The 15,186-nt window shown below is 36.7% G+C and overlaps 1 protein-coding gene across 1 annotated transcript in view; it reads left to right on the top strand.

Moving 5' to 3' along the window:
• Positions 1-15,186, top strand: part of LOC127857192 (uncharacterized) — a 40,650-nt gene that overhangs the window by 4,124 nt on the left and 21,340 nt on the right. The window lies entirely within an intron of this gene.

The following is a 15,186-nucleotide window of genomic DNA, read 5'->3' as shown; positions in this document are numbered from 1 at the left end:
CCCCTCAAAGATATAGTACCAGAAAGGCCGTTTACCAAAAAGGCTTCCCAAAAAGTCCGCATCAGTGAACCAAAAACGCCTCATGGTATACCAGAAAGGCCATACAATATTTTTATTATCATTGAATAGTTATGCTGAATATAATTATCATATCTATGAAATAGTCATAACTTTTTTATAAGTCTACTTAAAAGTCGTTAATCTATAGTCAAAGTCGGCCAATTATCGCAAATTATCACATACAGTATGCATTGTCGTTTGTCACAATACTTTTCATTGAGTAATAGATGTTTCAGTTTTTTAATTAAAAGCCGTTAATTTTGCAACCGATGGCAATATTGCAAATGTGGCAAAGGTAAGTAAATTTATTATATAAGAAGACAAAGAACGTTATATTGAAATCCGATATAACACATATCTATAATGCGTTTGGTCAAAATGACCCATGAGCATTGTTATAATCGTGTAACATAGTCAATGTCGTCAAAAAAGTAACATACACAATATATTATTAATTTCCTCTTAAACTATTTTTTGCAATGTTTAAAATATAAGAAGTTGAAAGAATTTTCATGTACAAAAAAAAAACTCGCTAATCAGACTGGCTATCAAAGTGTCAAGGGTCATTCACAGTTTGCGGCATCTGTTTTGATAACGGATTAGTAGAAAGCCCACATATGGTGTAAAATGACATTTATTGGCAACTATTGATAATTACGTGCGCATTTTAAATTGTTTCTTAACTTTTAACGATATACAACTAGCTACATTAAATTCGGAAGATTTAAACCGAAAGAAATAAAAATGCTCTATTTTATGTGATATTATTAAAAATTATAACTGATTGTCTTTATTATTACGCATTTCATTAGCATTAATAATCTAGTTAGCAAAGTTTAGAATATTTTTTTATTAGCCGACTGCATTAGAATGTCAAATTTATTTAACGTTAGCCACCTTTGAAAATATGGTTTTAAATGTTCCTTTCTAATTTCTCTATATAGAGGAAAAACAAGTAAAAAGTGATACTCGTTTTCTATAGCGTGTCCGGTGCAAAACTTACATATTCTATTTTCGCGTAGTATCTTATTATGACGACCTTAGAACAAACGTCGAGGTGTTTTGCTTTCGGGCGATAGCTTAATATGTTGAGATTAAGCTGTTCGTTGAGACGACTACAAAGACGAATCCAACGTTTGCATTTTTTAAGATTAGTACCCGGTTAATGGAACGGAAAAAACGTAGTTCCATCTTTTAACCGTTCTGGATACATTGTGTCTGAATAACAAGTGCCATAACAGCACCTTTTAACCATTTTCTTTGTTTAAAACACAGCATTACGTATAAGCTTATGTGACGAACAACGGCGAGTTTGACGGACAAAATGGCGGATAGAAACGGGCCTAATCTATGCAGTAATCTGATTGGTTAATAAGCCTGTCAATCAATCGGCTGTCGAAAGGTCAATTATCGATCGATAATGGAACGACTGGAGTTATTTGCGCATCACTAATCCGCCGATGTTCGCACCTTAAGACATAAGCACTTTGAGAAAATTCAACGTAAATTGTGAAAACAATTAGGGAATTATCAAGCGTTTTATAGTGACTGGAAAATATTTACGAAAAATGGTCGGTCCAATCGTTTGTTTCAATGTGTTTGTTTCAAACCAAATCTGTGTCGTGCGGGCAAATCTGAAAACAATATCACCTCTTTCAACATTTACTTTGTATTTCATTGTGTTAGAATTTTAACAAAAACTATTTGAATACCGTATGCAAAGACTTATCTTTAGGATGGAAACTTCAGTACTTCACAAACTCAATCAATCAGCTCATGTGGGTTATAATAAATCACCGAAAATAATTATATATGGGTAAGATTCATGCTGATATTACTTTAAACATAACTAGTTAATTAACAAAACCAACAAATATCCTTTGCAAAATGGTGTTAAAGGCAGAGGTGAATATAAGCACTTACTTTGAGCCCGTCTGATCTGAATAAGAGTGTAAAATTATTTATGGTGGAAGTTAAATTCACATGCTTAAGTAACACAATTATAGCCATTGATACATTAAAAAAAATATTTTTTGAGACACAAAATACGATTCAAATTGATTGTATAACTGTGTATATTAACGATACTTAGCATAACACATACACGATATAAAGTGGGATACTTAATATTGCAGGAAATGCAGTTATGTGGTAGCCATAGCTGACAAAGTGAAAGACCTGCACCAGAAAGGTGCCTTAAAGCAGTTGTCGGCAACTGTGTATACATTAAATGGGCAGTTGATTCAGAAAAAAGATGACTTTGAGGAAAGTATCAAGGCCCTTTAACAATCATACAACACAATTCTGAAAAGAATATACTCTTTGCGCAAAAAAAGTCAATGATTCTTTGGATCAACTGGAGAAAAATACTATTAAGATGAACACATTACTGTTGTGTAGCTTGTGTATGGCAAATGTTTCCTATAGCTGCGCTGATTATTGAAAAAATCTTTCACTTAGCGATGCAAGCATGAAATTTGGCATAAATTACCTTTAGGTACCCCTTTCTTCAAAAAGCACGTTAGCCACTTGAAAATTCAAAATGGCGGCATTTTTTTCAAGCTGGCCGCCAATACTCTGTTTTTAGCAAGAAGTACTAGTAGGGTCAATATAAAAAAAATACCTTCAACTACCAAAAAATTGCTACAAAGGGCATTTTAACTGATCCTGGTAAGGTAGAAGGTCCTTTAAAACATATCAAAAGTTTACCTTAATCGGACCTCCGGAAAGTTTTTTTTCAAGATGGCCGCCAATTACCTATTAATGATCATAACTACATGTATGTAACTATACAATCAAATTTGATGAATGTGTTGTCTATACCTAAGTTTCAAGGGGCAAAGAACACATAAAGATCATCAGACATTGTTTAAGTTTACAATAGTACACACAAATCCAACATGGCGTCTAAAATGGCCGCCAAGATGGCCGCCAAACCCTATTAATGATCATAACTTTGTAAATATCCACTCAACTTCGATTATTTAGGTGGCTATACATAGGTTTCAAGGGGCAAAGAACACATTAAGATCATCAGACATAGTTTAAGTTTATTATATTACACACAAATCCAACATGGCGTCCAAAATGGCCTCCAAGATGGCCACCAACATCTATTAATGATCATAACTTTGTAACTTTCCTTTCACTATTGATGATTTTGGTGTCTATACCGAGGTTTCGATGGGCAAAGGACACATTACGATTGCCGTGATGTTTGGATTTTGACAAGAGGATCGATATTTTTCAGCTTCAGGCAACACTGAATTAGCAGGGAATGGTGCGTACTAGTATCTTGCAACAGATAATACAGTACCCTGGGCTGCAATTGTCATTCAAATTCTCGCCTATGATTAATATGTACAATGGGGACAAAGCGTGCATTCTGTCAACATAAGCCTTAGTTTGCAACCTTGCCACAACCTTCACACCATTGTAACGTTTAACCAACCCTTCTATTGGAAGGCTGCCGAAATTATCACCGATGCGCCATAAAGGAGTTTAAAGTGTTCATTAGAATTTGGGATGTTTCATAAACGTATGAACTTGCGGGGGGGGGGGGACTGTCCAGAGGGCTTCACGGGACCATCTTCTTGTTGAAAAGTGCATACACAGCCAGCTTACAGCCGAAATTACCCAGGAAGATCCAGACATTCAGATACTGCTTGATCATGCAAAGGATTTGTACTCTTCCCTTCTTAGGGGAAAAATGACGCTAGCAGATGATATGTTACGAGAGGGCTACAGAGAAGAAGAAACATGAACTTGCCCAGACCTCAAAGACAAGCATAGTATGGCTGAATTATCAGCTTATGATTAACAATTCAAGGTTGTTGATTAAAGCATATCGTACTGGGTGTTGGCTGATGCATTAGCAGGCAGTGCCCGATTTGTTATTCATCTTTGCTGCAAATAAGCGACCAAGAGGAAACGCACCCAGACGTTTATCGAAAGTTCGGTATTGGTTTTCACGTTGTTTGTAGGAGCCATCAGGAGCTGGGCTAGGACGTGATCTTGTCATTGAGCATACATTGATGATATGTTTATAGAGCACATATGGTCTAACTCGCGGCAGTGAAATGGCCGAGGAAATGCAAACCCCTTGGACCCTATCTGCATCATCCGAGCACAACAGTGGGATGCAGGATTTCACAGATCCGACCTATACTTCAGTCTCCCCAACACAAATATTCAACTGAGGCGTGCATCAAAGGGGATTATTTTGATCTATAGAAAATGCAGACACAGATTATAACATCCTCTCCATACACAGCTAACCCTTCAACATGGTCAATAAGATAGTGGCTGGGTCAGATGTGAATGTTCATGCAGTTAAGGCGGTTGGAAAAACGATCGTAAGAGATATCATAGGAAAGTCGGTCTTTGCTTATAAATTCACGAGAAAATACAGAGCCAAAGCTCTTGGGAATAGCTTGGCTGTTAAGATCGCTTTTGACCGTGCTTTTTATCCTGCGCTTATGTTCCAGCGTTTCCTGGTGGTGTCAAAATCTGGAGATCCTTCCCTTGCAGTCGTATTGCCTTTTGAACTGAGCTCCCATCCTGCTGCCTTCTTTGAAACCAAGAACATACTGTGTACAGCAGATAAGCCTCAGATCGCTCAGGCAATTTGAGAGTATGCTATAGACACATCATGTGAGGCTGTGATGAACTGTATTCATGAAACAGATGCATGATGGTGGCACTTTGCTGCATCCTTGAACATGGAGAAGGGCAGCTTATATAACGCAATAGCCGAGTCTTATGTAGATTCATAGAAAATGCATTACGGACAAGCGACAGTGGGGTTCGATGGCTACGAAGACGGTCATTATAACAAAGACAACACGCACCGGAGACGATGAAACAAACGTGAATCATATTGAGAGTTTCAGCAAAGAAACAGAATGCTTATGTAAATCAAAGTACTGACAGTACTGGTGTGACGATGCTTTTGAGAGGATGGATATAAAAGCATCAAGTTAAGTTTATCTACATCACCACAATCACCACAATTGTGTATGTTGGTACGAAAAAAATTTGGTACAAACATTTTGCGAAAAAAATTTGGGTATAAAAACTAATTTGGGTACGAAAAAATATTTGGGAACAAAAAAATTGGGACCGAAATTTTTTTTGGTACGAACAAAAAATTGGGGATGAAAAAAAAAATTGGGTACGAAAAAAAAATTGGGTACGAAAAATTTTAGGTACGGAAAAAAAATTGGGGGAACGGGAAAGTAGTACCTGTGGGGAACTTGACCCACACTCGCACATTTTCGGCCCTTTCCGTCAAACATCAGATAAGTTCCTCGAAGGCAATAGTATGAATACACATTTCGGAAGCGGTAATGCGGTCCTACCTACGCGCGTCAAAATGTAAGCGAAATATGTACACAAGAAGGTCAGGAATTAATTAACGAAGAAAATCGTGTATTGATGTAAGTTTTTTTAAGAAATGTGCAGAAAATATATTAAACAAGAGCTGTGTTTGTGAAACACAATGCCCCCTGCTGCGCAGCTTTGAAGCCATATATTTTACCTTTGACCATGAAGGATGACCTTGACCTTTCACCACTCAAAATGTGCAGCTCCATGACATACACATGCATGCCGAATATGGAGTTGCTATCTTCAATATTGCAAAATTTGACCTTTGACCTTGACCTTGAAGGATGACCTTGACCTTTCACCAATCAATATGTGCAGCTCTATGAGATATGCATGCACGCCAATATTGAACAAGGGCTGTTTGTAAAACATGCATGCCCCTCATATGGGCCGTCCGTTGTACTGGCAGCCGTTGTGTGAATACGACTTTTGTCACTGTGACCTTGACCTTTGACCTAGTGACCTGAAAATCAATAGGGTTCATCTGCAAGTCACGATCAATGTACCTATGAAGTGTCATGATCCTAGGCAAAAGCGTTCTTGAGTTATCATCCGAAAATCATTTTACTATTTCGGGCCACCGTGACCTATGACCTTGTGACCTCAAAATCAATAGGGGTCATCTGCGAGTCATGATCAATCTACCTATGAAGTTTCATGATCCTAGGCATATGCGTTCTTGAGTTATCATTCATAAATCATTTTACTATTTCGGGTCACCATGACCTTGACCTAGTGACCTGAAAATCAATAGGGGTCATCTGCGAGTCATGATCAATCTACCTATAAAGTTTCATGATCCTAGGCATATGCGTTCTTGAATTATCATCCGAAAATCATTTTACAATTTTGGGTCACCGTGACCTTGACCTTTGACCTAGTGACCTCAAAATCATTAGGGGTCATCTGCAAGTCATGATCATTCTACCCATGAAGTTTCATGATCCTAGATGTATGCGTTTATGAGTTATCATCCGGAAACCATTTTACTAGTTCAGGTTACCGTGACCTTGACCTTTGACCTAGTGACATCAAAATCAATAGGGGTCATCTGCAAGTCATGATCAATGTACCTATGAAGTTTCATGTTCCTAGGCCCAAGCGTTCTTGAGTTATCGTCTGACAACCACCTGGTGGAGGGACCGACCGACCTACCGACCGACCGACATGAGCAAAGCAATATACCCCCTCTTCTTCGAAGGGGGGCATAAAAAGTTATGGCCAATGTTTAAGTTTTTGGACAGACAGACAGACGCTTTATATTTGACATTTGACCTTGAAGGATGACCTTCACCTTCACCTTTCACAACTGAAAATGTGCAGCTCCATGAGATGCACATGTATGCCAAATATCAAGTTGCTATGTTCAATGTTAAAAAAGTTATGGCCATTAATGTTTTCGGACGGGCGGACAGACTGACACACTGACTGACTGACAGTTCAACTGATATAGGCCACCCTACCGGGGGCATAAAAAGCAATGGCGATATTTTTCTCAGCCACATAATTGTTAATAGTTATGATATCACAAAATGAAAGTGAAAGTAGAACTGTCAAAAATGACAACCTGTCAACGTGTTGTTTTTGCTGGCACGAGAGGGCGATTACACTCAATGTGTTCACATTTTGACCATAGGCTTTGTCAATGACCTTTATAGTATGGGTAGCTTTGATATTATTTATTGCTATCATGTAACTGCATGATTGTGTATATGGTTACAATACACAAAGCATAAATAATGATATAAATATACTGATTGAGCTTATAATAATCTGAGAACTATAGCCAGGTCAATTAAGGACTTAAAATACAATTTTGTGTCCTGATTTCATGAAGAAATGACCATGCATGTCCTAGATTTCAAATTCAAGGCCCTGGTGTGACACATTGGTAGCATTGTAGCCTCTGGGTAATGACCAATTTTTGCTTACTTGTTACACCCTTAAAACTTTCCACACGTCTATAATAGCAAATCTGGATTTAGGTGATCTTCAATGGTACATTTAAACTTTAGCTCTGTTACAAGAGTGCTGGTAAAGTCCAGTCACATATTTAAATCTAGGCCATGTCAAAATCAAAGTGTCAAAGACAAATGAAAGATGCGTTCATTAATTATTGTCCAGTGGTTTACTACTGCTGTAAGTTTTTATATAATATGACTGATGAACATCATGTGAGAGAAAATTCACATTATCATTGTATATTAGGTTTAGCAGCCTTTTAGATAACAAAGTATGCTAGTTTTCAATGTCGCTTCTGGGGATCAAACCCGTAAGGCTTTTAGGAAGATTCTGAAATTTTCGATCCCTTGAGAGCAACCAAACCAAAAATTAAGTCAAATATTGCCGACTCGGTTTTTTGAGTCGGTTCATTAGGGATAATGGAGCTCTATTGGTCATTGTCGGCTCTGGTACTACTTACATGTACCCCGGGTACTCTTAAGTATACTTACATGTACCCTGGGTACTCTAAGTATACTTACATGTACCCCAGGTACGGTAAATAAACGTAATTGTACTCGGTCCATATTAGACTGTACCTGAGTTGTATTCGCGCCCAAAATCCGATGTCGTAAAACGCGCAACCGATTATCTTAAACACACTTCTCTTCAAAAAACACTGCATCAACATGCTTTTTGAGTATATGTTCCGATAATATAGAGGCCATTCTACAGAAAATTGACATTAATGTGCAGGGCTTAACACTAAGGCACGTTCGAACGACATTCACTGCCTGTACCTTGGTCCGGGCTAGCCAATGTCCCAGGAACATGCCCGACCGGTCATGTGTATTTTGGGCGGGATTATATGTTCTATATCAATATACTGCGTTTTAAATAAGCGTGTCAAAGATGCAAAATCTTAATACAGTACGATCAGATGACAATTAATTCCCAGGGTGAGTTCGGAGAAAACAAACGGATGGTATCTCGAAATAGATTCGGAACCCCATGATTGCAATCAAAAAGAGGCCGACAATTCAGAAAATCCCCGGCGGTTTTCCTGGTAAAACATGTCAGTACCTATTTTTAAACGGAATGCCGCTAGACACGGTTTTTGACTGGTTTCCTCGAAGTGACGTGTTTTCTCAATGAAAATACGTTTGAAACTAAAAGCCGGGATTGCCCAGGATCGTCCGGAATGATGAAGGTATAAACTCGACATTAACACAAAGTAAATATAAAATTAATAGTTATTTATCAATTTTAAATAATTTTAATTTGTTGTCATTATGGAAAAGTTATTCCATCCTTTAGACGATTAATAAATCCATTTAGTGGAAGATAGAGACTTTATTTAGATTAGAAGTGTTTTGACAATATTTTTTACGCAATTCAATTAGCAAAACTAATATTAATGGTCGATCCCGGCTTTTAGTAGAGAGTTAACCCTGTACAATTGTTACAACTACCGTAACACGTTATTTTGCTAAGATTCACTTACCATTTCTTGTAAGACGGTAACCCGGCAATCTATGTAAAAAAGGTTTTAACTTTCATGTCGTTGTTTAAGTTTGGCTTTACGGGTGGGGATGGGGGTTCCTCGGATAGGAAAAGAAAAGGGAAGGAGGAAAGTAAGAGAAAGTATGAGGAAATAAAAAAAGAGAAAATTTCTCCAGAAATGGCGTGAAGATTACAAATAGATGTCTTAAATAGATGAATATTGAATTCAATAGCATTAGTAAGGCAAGCTAATAAGAATGATTTAATCATAATTGCACATCTCCAAGCACAAGAAAATACAAGTTGAATGATATATATAAAGGTTTTTATAATACTTGGGTCAGGGCACATGTAAGATTGGTCAGGGCTAGTAGGTTCTGCATTTACTAGCCCGAATGGGCTTGTTGAAAAAAAAGTTAGTGTTAAGCCCTGATGTGTATATATAATTATTACAAAAAAATAGTCGACAAAGACTGATTTAGGGTTAAATTTCCCGGGTACATTTTAGTATATTTACCGTACATGGGATACATGTAAGTATACTTAAGAGTACCCGGGGTACATGTACGTAGTGCCCAAGCTGACAATGAACAATCGAGCGATACTGGAAGGTGCAACATCTCTCACGCCCCCTAGCATCGCCTTTAGCAGTATTCAATTCTCAACAGGAAAGTGCTAGAGTCATTGATCCCGAGGGACAAGAAAAACAATTGATTAATGTTCGAAATAAATAATTTGATTAATGAAAATTCTATTATTTGAGCCAGGTCACAGGTACTCCTATAAATATGAGGTCGATTTACATCGTAAGCGGGGTAGCTTACGTCTAATTATTTGGACTAGGTCACAGGAAAAGCGCAGTCAAATCAGTATCCAATTAAATTATTTGTTATTGTCAGAAAAATGCTTTTAAGCAAACAGCTTTCAAGCGACTGCAGGCTGATCTAGATCCTAACTGGCCACAATCGCCTTAATGTCTCTTTTACTGTGACACAGTTCATTTAACTTTAAAATGATAAAAAGTACTAACACTAAGAAAGAGTATACAAACCAGTAAAGAGTTTGAAATCAATGTTGAATTTCAGGACAGCTTGGTGATCTGCAAATCCCCGATGAAATGTTGATATCGGGTATCATAGTCATTCAATAAGTCGCAAAATGCTCGAATACAATTTATAAAGCACAATGTGACTTATATTGATAACTAAAAATACCAGTAATCAGTATGCCAGTTTTGCCGTGTCAAGCTGTTACGATCAAGAAAGTCCTTCATTCACATCGAGTATATATCCTTCGAATTCCAACTATTGTTGTCATACGCGGAGAATTAGTGAATAAATAATTCATATATCCTAAATGACAGCTTCTAAATAGCGAAACAAGCCAATTTATGCAGTAAGAAAGTTTTGAATCGAGACTCTCTTGGTGGCAGCCATTGTTGAGGTTACATTACACTAAATCTTTGTTGTCGCTTTTACATTGAATTATATAGGGAAACTATTTAGTGTATTATGACCTATATAATTCAATGTAAAAGCGACAACTTTGAGCGAAAATAAATGCAACATATTGCACATAGAGACCCCCATAACCAAACCTTTTCTTAAAGGCCATTCTAAGCGGAATCAATTTATGCAATAAAAAAGATATGTCATGTACAAAGCAAGAAAGAACTTGACACAAATAAAAATCGACTGTTTTTGCAACTTTTTTTTCGGCCGTTTCTTAGTGGAATGTAACCTTTTCTAGTGCAATGGTTTACGATAGTCTTCAAGTGTATCATATTCAGGGATTCAGTAGTGAACACCTATTCATGCTCTACCATTATCTCCGCAAGATAACACCCGAATAATGGTAAAAAGTGTAAAACATGCCTTCCTGTCAACTATGATATTTTTTTAGAGATTACAGCCCTATATGAAGCGATCATTTAGTGTATTGTAACCTATAAGACAACGTTTACTGTTAACATCGCGAAAAATAAGCACTTCTCGATACTTATTAACCTATTTTCTATGTGTATGCCAATTTTCAGACCGATCTTTCACGTAGAAATGCTTGAAAATGCATTTTATTATAACGCCTGATAAGCCATGTGGCTTTCGCGTTCGGAGCTTTGATTTATAACGGGCGTTCAGGCGTAAAACGATTACCCTAAATAATTACAATCGTTCAAAATACTGCAATATTGTTACAAGCTATGTAGAAAAAGATGTAAACAACTATTAAAACGTGTTCATGAGCTCTTTCAGCACAACTTGTTGCGTTTTGAGATGCTCAAGACGAGTTTGTGTACGTTTTTTTTCTTATTTTCCTCTGAAAACGTATTTTTTCTTAAAAACTCACGATGCTCCTTAAATTCGTGAAACAAACGCATTTATTCCGTGAAATTTGCCAAAACGCGTCATATCTCACTAAAAAAATGATGATTTTCTGTAAATACAGCTCCTTTGTGACTAGGCCTGGTTTTGCGTTTAGGTCATAATACACTAAATCGTTTCCCTATATAATTCAATGTAAAAGCGACAACTTTGAGCGAAAATAAATGCAACATTTTGCACATAGAGACCACCATAACCATACCTTTTCATAAAGGCCATTCTAAGCGGAATCGATTTATGCAATAAAAAAGATATGTCATGTACAAAGCAAGAAAGAACTTGACACAAATAAAAATCGACTGTTTTTGCAACTTTTTTTTCGGCCGTTTCTTAGTGGAATGTAACCTTTTCTAGTGCAATGGTTTACGATAGTCTTCAAGTGTATCATATTCAGGGATTCAGTAAAGAACACCTATTCATGCCCTACCATTATCTCCGCAAGATAACACCCGAATAATGGTAAAAAGTGTAAAACATGCCTTCCTGTCAACTATGATATTTTTTTTTAGAGAGTACAGCCCTACACGAAGCGATCATTTAGTGTATTGTAACCTAACAGACAACGTTTACTGTTAACATCGCGAAAAATAAGCACTTCTCGATACTTATAAACCTATTTTCTATGTGCATGCCAATTTTTAGACCGATCTTTCACGTAGAAATGCTTGAAAATGCATTTTATTATAACGCCTGATAAGCCATGTGGCTTTCGCGTTCGGAGCTTTGATTTATAACGGGCGTTCAGGCGTAAAACGATAACCCTAAATAATTACAATCGGTCAAAATACTGGAATATTGTTACAAGCTATGTAGAAAAAGATGTTAACAACTATTAAAACGTGTTCATGAGCTCTTTCAGCACAACTTGTTGCGATTTGAGATGCTCAAGACGCGTTTGTGTACGTTTTTTTTTCTTATTTTCCTCTGAAAACGTATTTTTTTCTTAAAAACTCACGATGCTCCTTAAATTCGTGAAACAAACGCATTTATTCCGTGAAATTTGCCAAAACGCGTCATATCCCACTAAAAAAATAATGATTTTCTGTAAATACAGCTCCTTTGTGACTAGGCCTAGTTTTGCGTATAAGACAACGTTTGCTGTTAACATCGCGAAAAATAAGCACTTCTCGATACTTATAAACCTATTTTCTATGTGTATGCCAATTTTCAGACCGATCTTTCACGTAGAAATGCTTGAAAATGCATTTTATTATAACGCCTGATAAGCCATGTGGCTTTCGCGTTCGGAGCTTTGATTTATAACGGGCGTTCAGGCGTAAAACGATTACCCTAAATAATTACAATCGGTCAAAATACTGGAATATTGTTACAAGCTATGTAGAAAAAGATGTAAACAACTATTAAAACGTGTTCATGAGCTCTTCAGCACAACTTGTTGCGATTTGAGATGCTCAAGACGCGTTTGTGTACGTTTTTTTTCTTATTTTCCTCTGAAAACGTATTTTTTTCTTAAAAACTCACGATGCTCCTTAAATTCGTGAAACAAACGCATTTATTCCGTGAAATTTGCCAAAACGCGTCATATCCCACTAAAAAATGATGATTTTCTGTAAATACAGCTCCTTTGTGACTAGGCCTGGTTTTGCGTTTAGGTCATAATACACTAAATAGTTTCCCTATATAATTCAATGTAAAAGCGACAACTTTGAACGAAAATAAATGCAACATTTTGCACAAAGAGACCCCCATAACCATACCTTTTCTTAAAGGCCATTCTAAGCGGAATCGATTTATGCAATAAAAAAGATATGTCATGTACAAAGCAAGAAAGAACTTGACACAAATCAAAATCGACTGTTTTTGCAACTTTTTTTTCGGCCGTTTCTTAGTGGAATGTAACCTTTTCTAGTGCAATGGTTTACGATAGTCTTCAAGTGTATCATATTCAGGGATTCAGTAGTGAACACCTATTCATGCCCTACCATTATCTCCGCAAGATAACACCCGAATAATGGTAAAAAGTGTAAAACATGCCTTCCTGTCAACTATGATATTTTTTTAGAGATTACAGCCCTATATGAAGCGATCATTTAGTGTATTGTAACCTATAAGACAACGTTTACTCTTAACATCGCGAAAAATAAGCACTTCTCGATTCTTATAAACCTATTTTCTATGTGCATGCCAATTTTCAGACCGATCTTTCACGTAGAAATGCTTGAAAATGCATTTTATTATAACGCCTGATAAGCCATGTGGCTTTCGCGTTCGGAGCTTTGATTTATAACGGGCGTTCAGGCGTAAAACGATTACCCTAAATAATTACAATCGGTCAAAATACTGGAATATTGTTACAAGCTATGTAGAAATAGATGTAAACAACTATTAAAACGTGTTCATGAGCTCTTTCAGCACAACTTGTTGCGATTTGAGATGGTCAAGACGAGTTTGAGTACGTTTTTTTTTTCTTATTTTCCTCTGAAAACGTATTTTTTTCTTAAAAACTCACGATGCTCCTTAAATTCGTGAAACAAACGCATTTATTCCGTGAAATTTGCCAAAACGCGTCATATCCCACTAAAAAAATGATGAGTTTCTGTAAAAACAGCTCCTTTGTGACTAGGCCTGGTTTTGCGTATAAGACAACGTTTGCTGTTAACATCGCGAAAAATAAGCACTTCTCGATACTTATAAACCTATTTTCTATGTGTATGCCAATTTTCAGACCGATCTTTCACGTAGAAATGCTTGAAAATGCATTTTATTATAACGCCTGATAAGCCATGTGGCTTTCGCGTTCGGAGCTTTGATTTATAACGGGCGTTCAGGCGTAAAACGATTACCCTAAATAATTACAATCGTTCAAAATACTGGAATATTGTTACAAGCTATGTAGAAAAAGATGTAAACAACTATTAAAACGTGTTCATGAGCTCTTTCAGCACAACTTGTTGCGATTTGAGATGCTCAAGACGAGTTTGTGTACGTTTTTTTTTCTTATTTTCCTCTGAAAACGTATTTTTTTCTTAAAAACTCACAATGCTCCTTAAATTCGTGAAACAAACGCATTTATTCCGCGAAATTTGCCAAAACGCGTCATATCTCACTAAACAAATGATGATTTTCTGTAAATACAGCTCCTTTGTGACTAGGCCTAGTTTTGCGTTTAGGTCATAATACACTAAATAGTTTCCCTATATAATTCAATGTAAAAGCGACAACTTTGAACGAAAATAAATGCAACATTTTGCACAAAGAGACCCCCATAACCATACCTTTTCTTAAAGGCCATTCTAAGCGGAATCGATTTATGCAATAAAAAAGATATGTCATGTACAAAGCAAGAAAGAACTTGACACAAATCAAAATCGACTGTTTTTGCAACTTTTTTTTCGGCCGGTTCTTAGTGGAATGTAACCTTTTCTAGTGCAATGGTTTACGATAGTCATCAAGTGTATCATATTCAGGGATTCAGTAGTGAACACCTATTCATGCCCTACCATTATCTCCGCAAGATAACACCCGAATAATGGTAAAAAGTGTAAAACATGCCTTCCTGTCAACTATGATATTTTTTTAGAGATTACAGCCCTACATGAAGCGATCATTTAGTGTATTGTAACCTATAAGACAACGTTTACTGTTAACATCGCGAAAAATAAGCACTTCTCGATACTTATAAACCTATTTTCTATGTGCATGCCAATTTTCAGACCGATCTTTCACGTAGAAATGCTTGAAAATGCATTTTATTATAACGCCTGATAAGCCATGTGGCTTTCGCGTTCGGAGCTTTGATTTATAACGGGCGTTCAGGCGTAAAGCGATTACCCTAAATAATTACAATCGGTCAAAATACTGGAATATTGTTACAAGCTGTGTAGAAAAAGATGTAAACAACTATTAAAACGTGTTCATGAGCTCTTTCAGCACAACTTGTTGCGATTTGAGA

Source organism: Dreissena polymorpha, chromosome 14, assembly GCF_020536995.1.
Source record: "Dreissena polymorpha isolate Duluth1 chromosome 14, UMN_Dpol_1.0, whole genome shotgun sequence".
Taxonomy (NCBI): Eukaryota; Metazoa; Mollusca; class Bivalvia; order Myida; family Dreissenidae; genus Dreissena; species Dreissena polymorpha.
The sequence above is the reverse complement of the archived record's forward strand: the minus strand, read 5'-3'. Positions and strand labels throughout refer to the sequence as shown.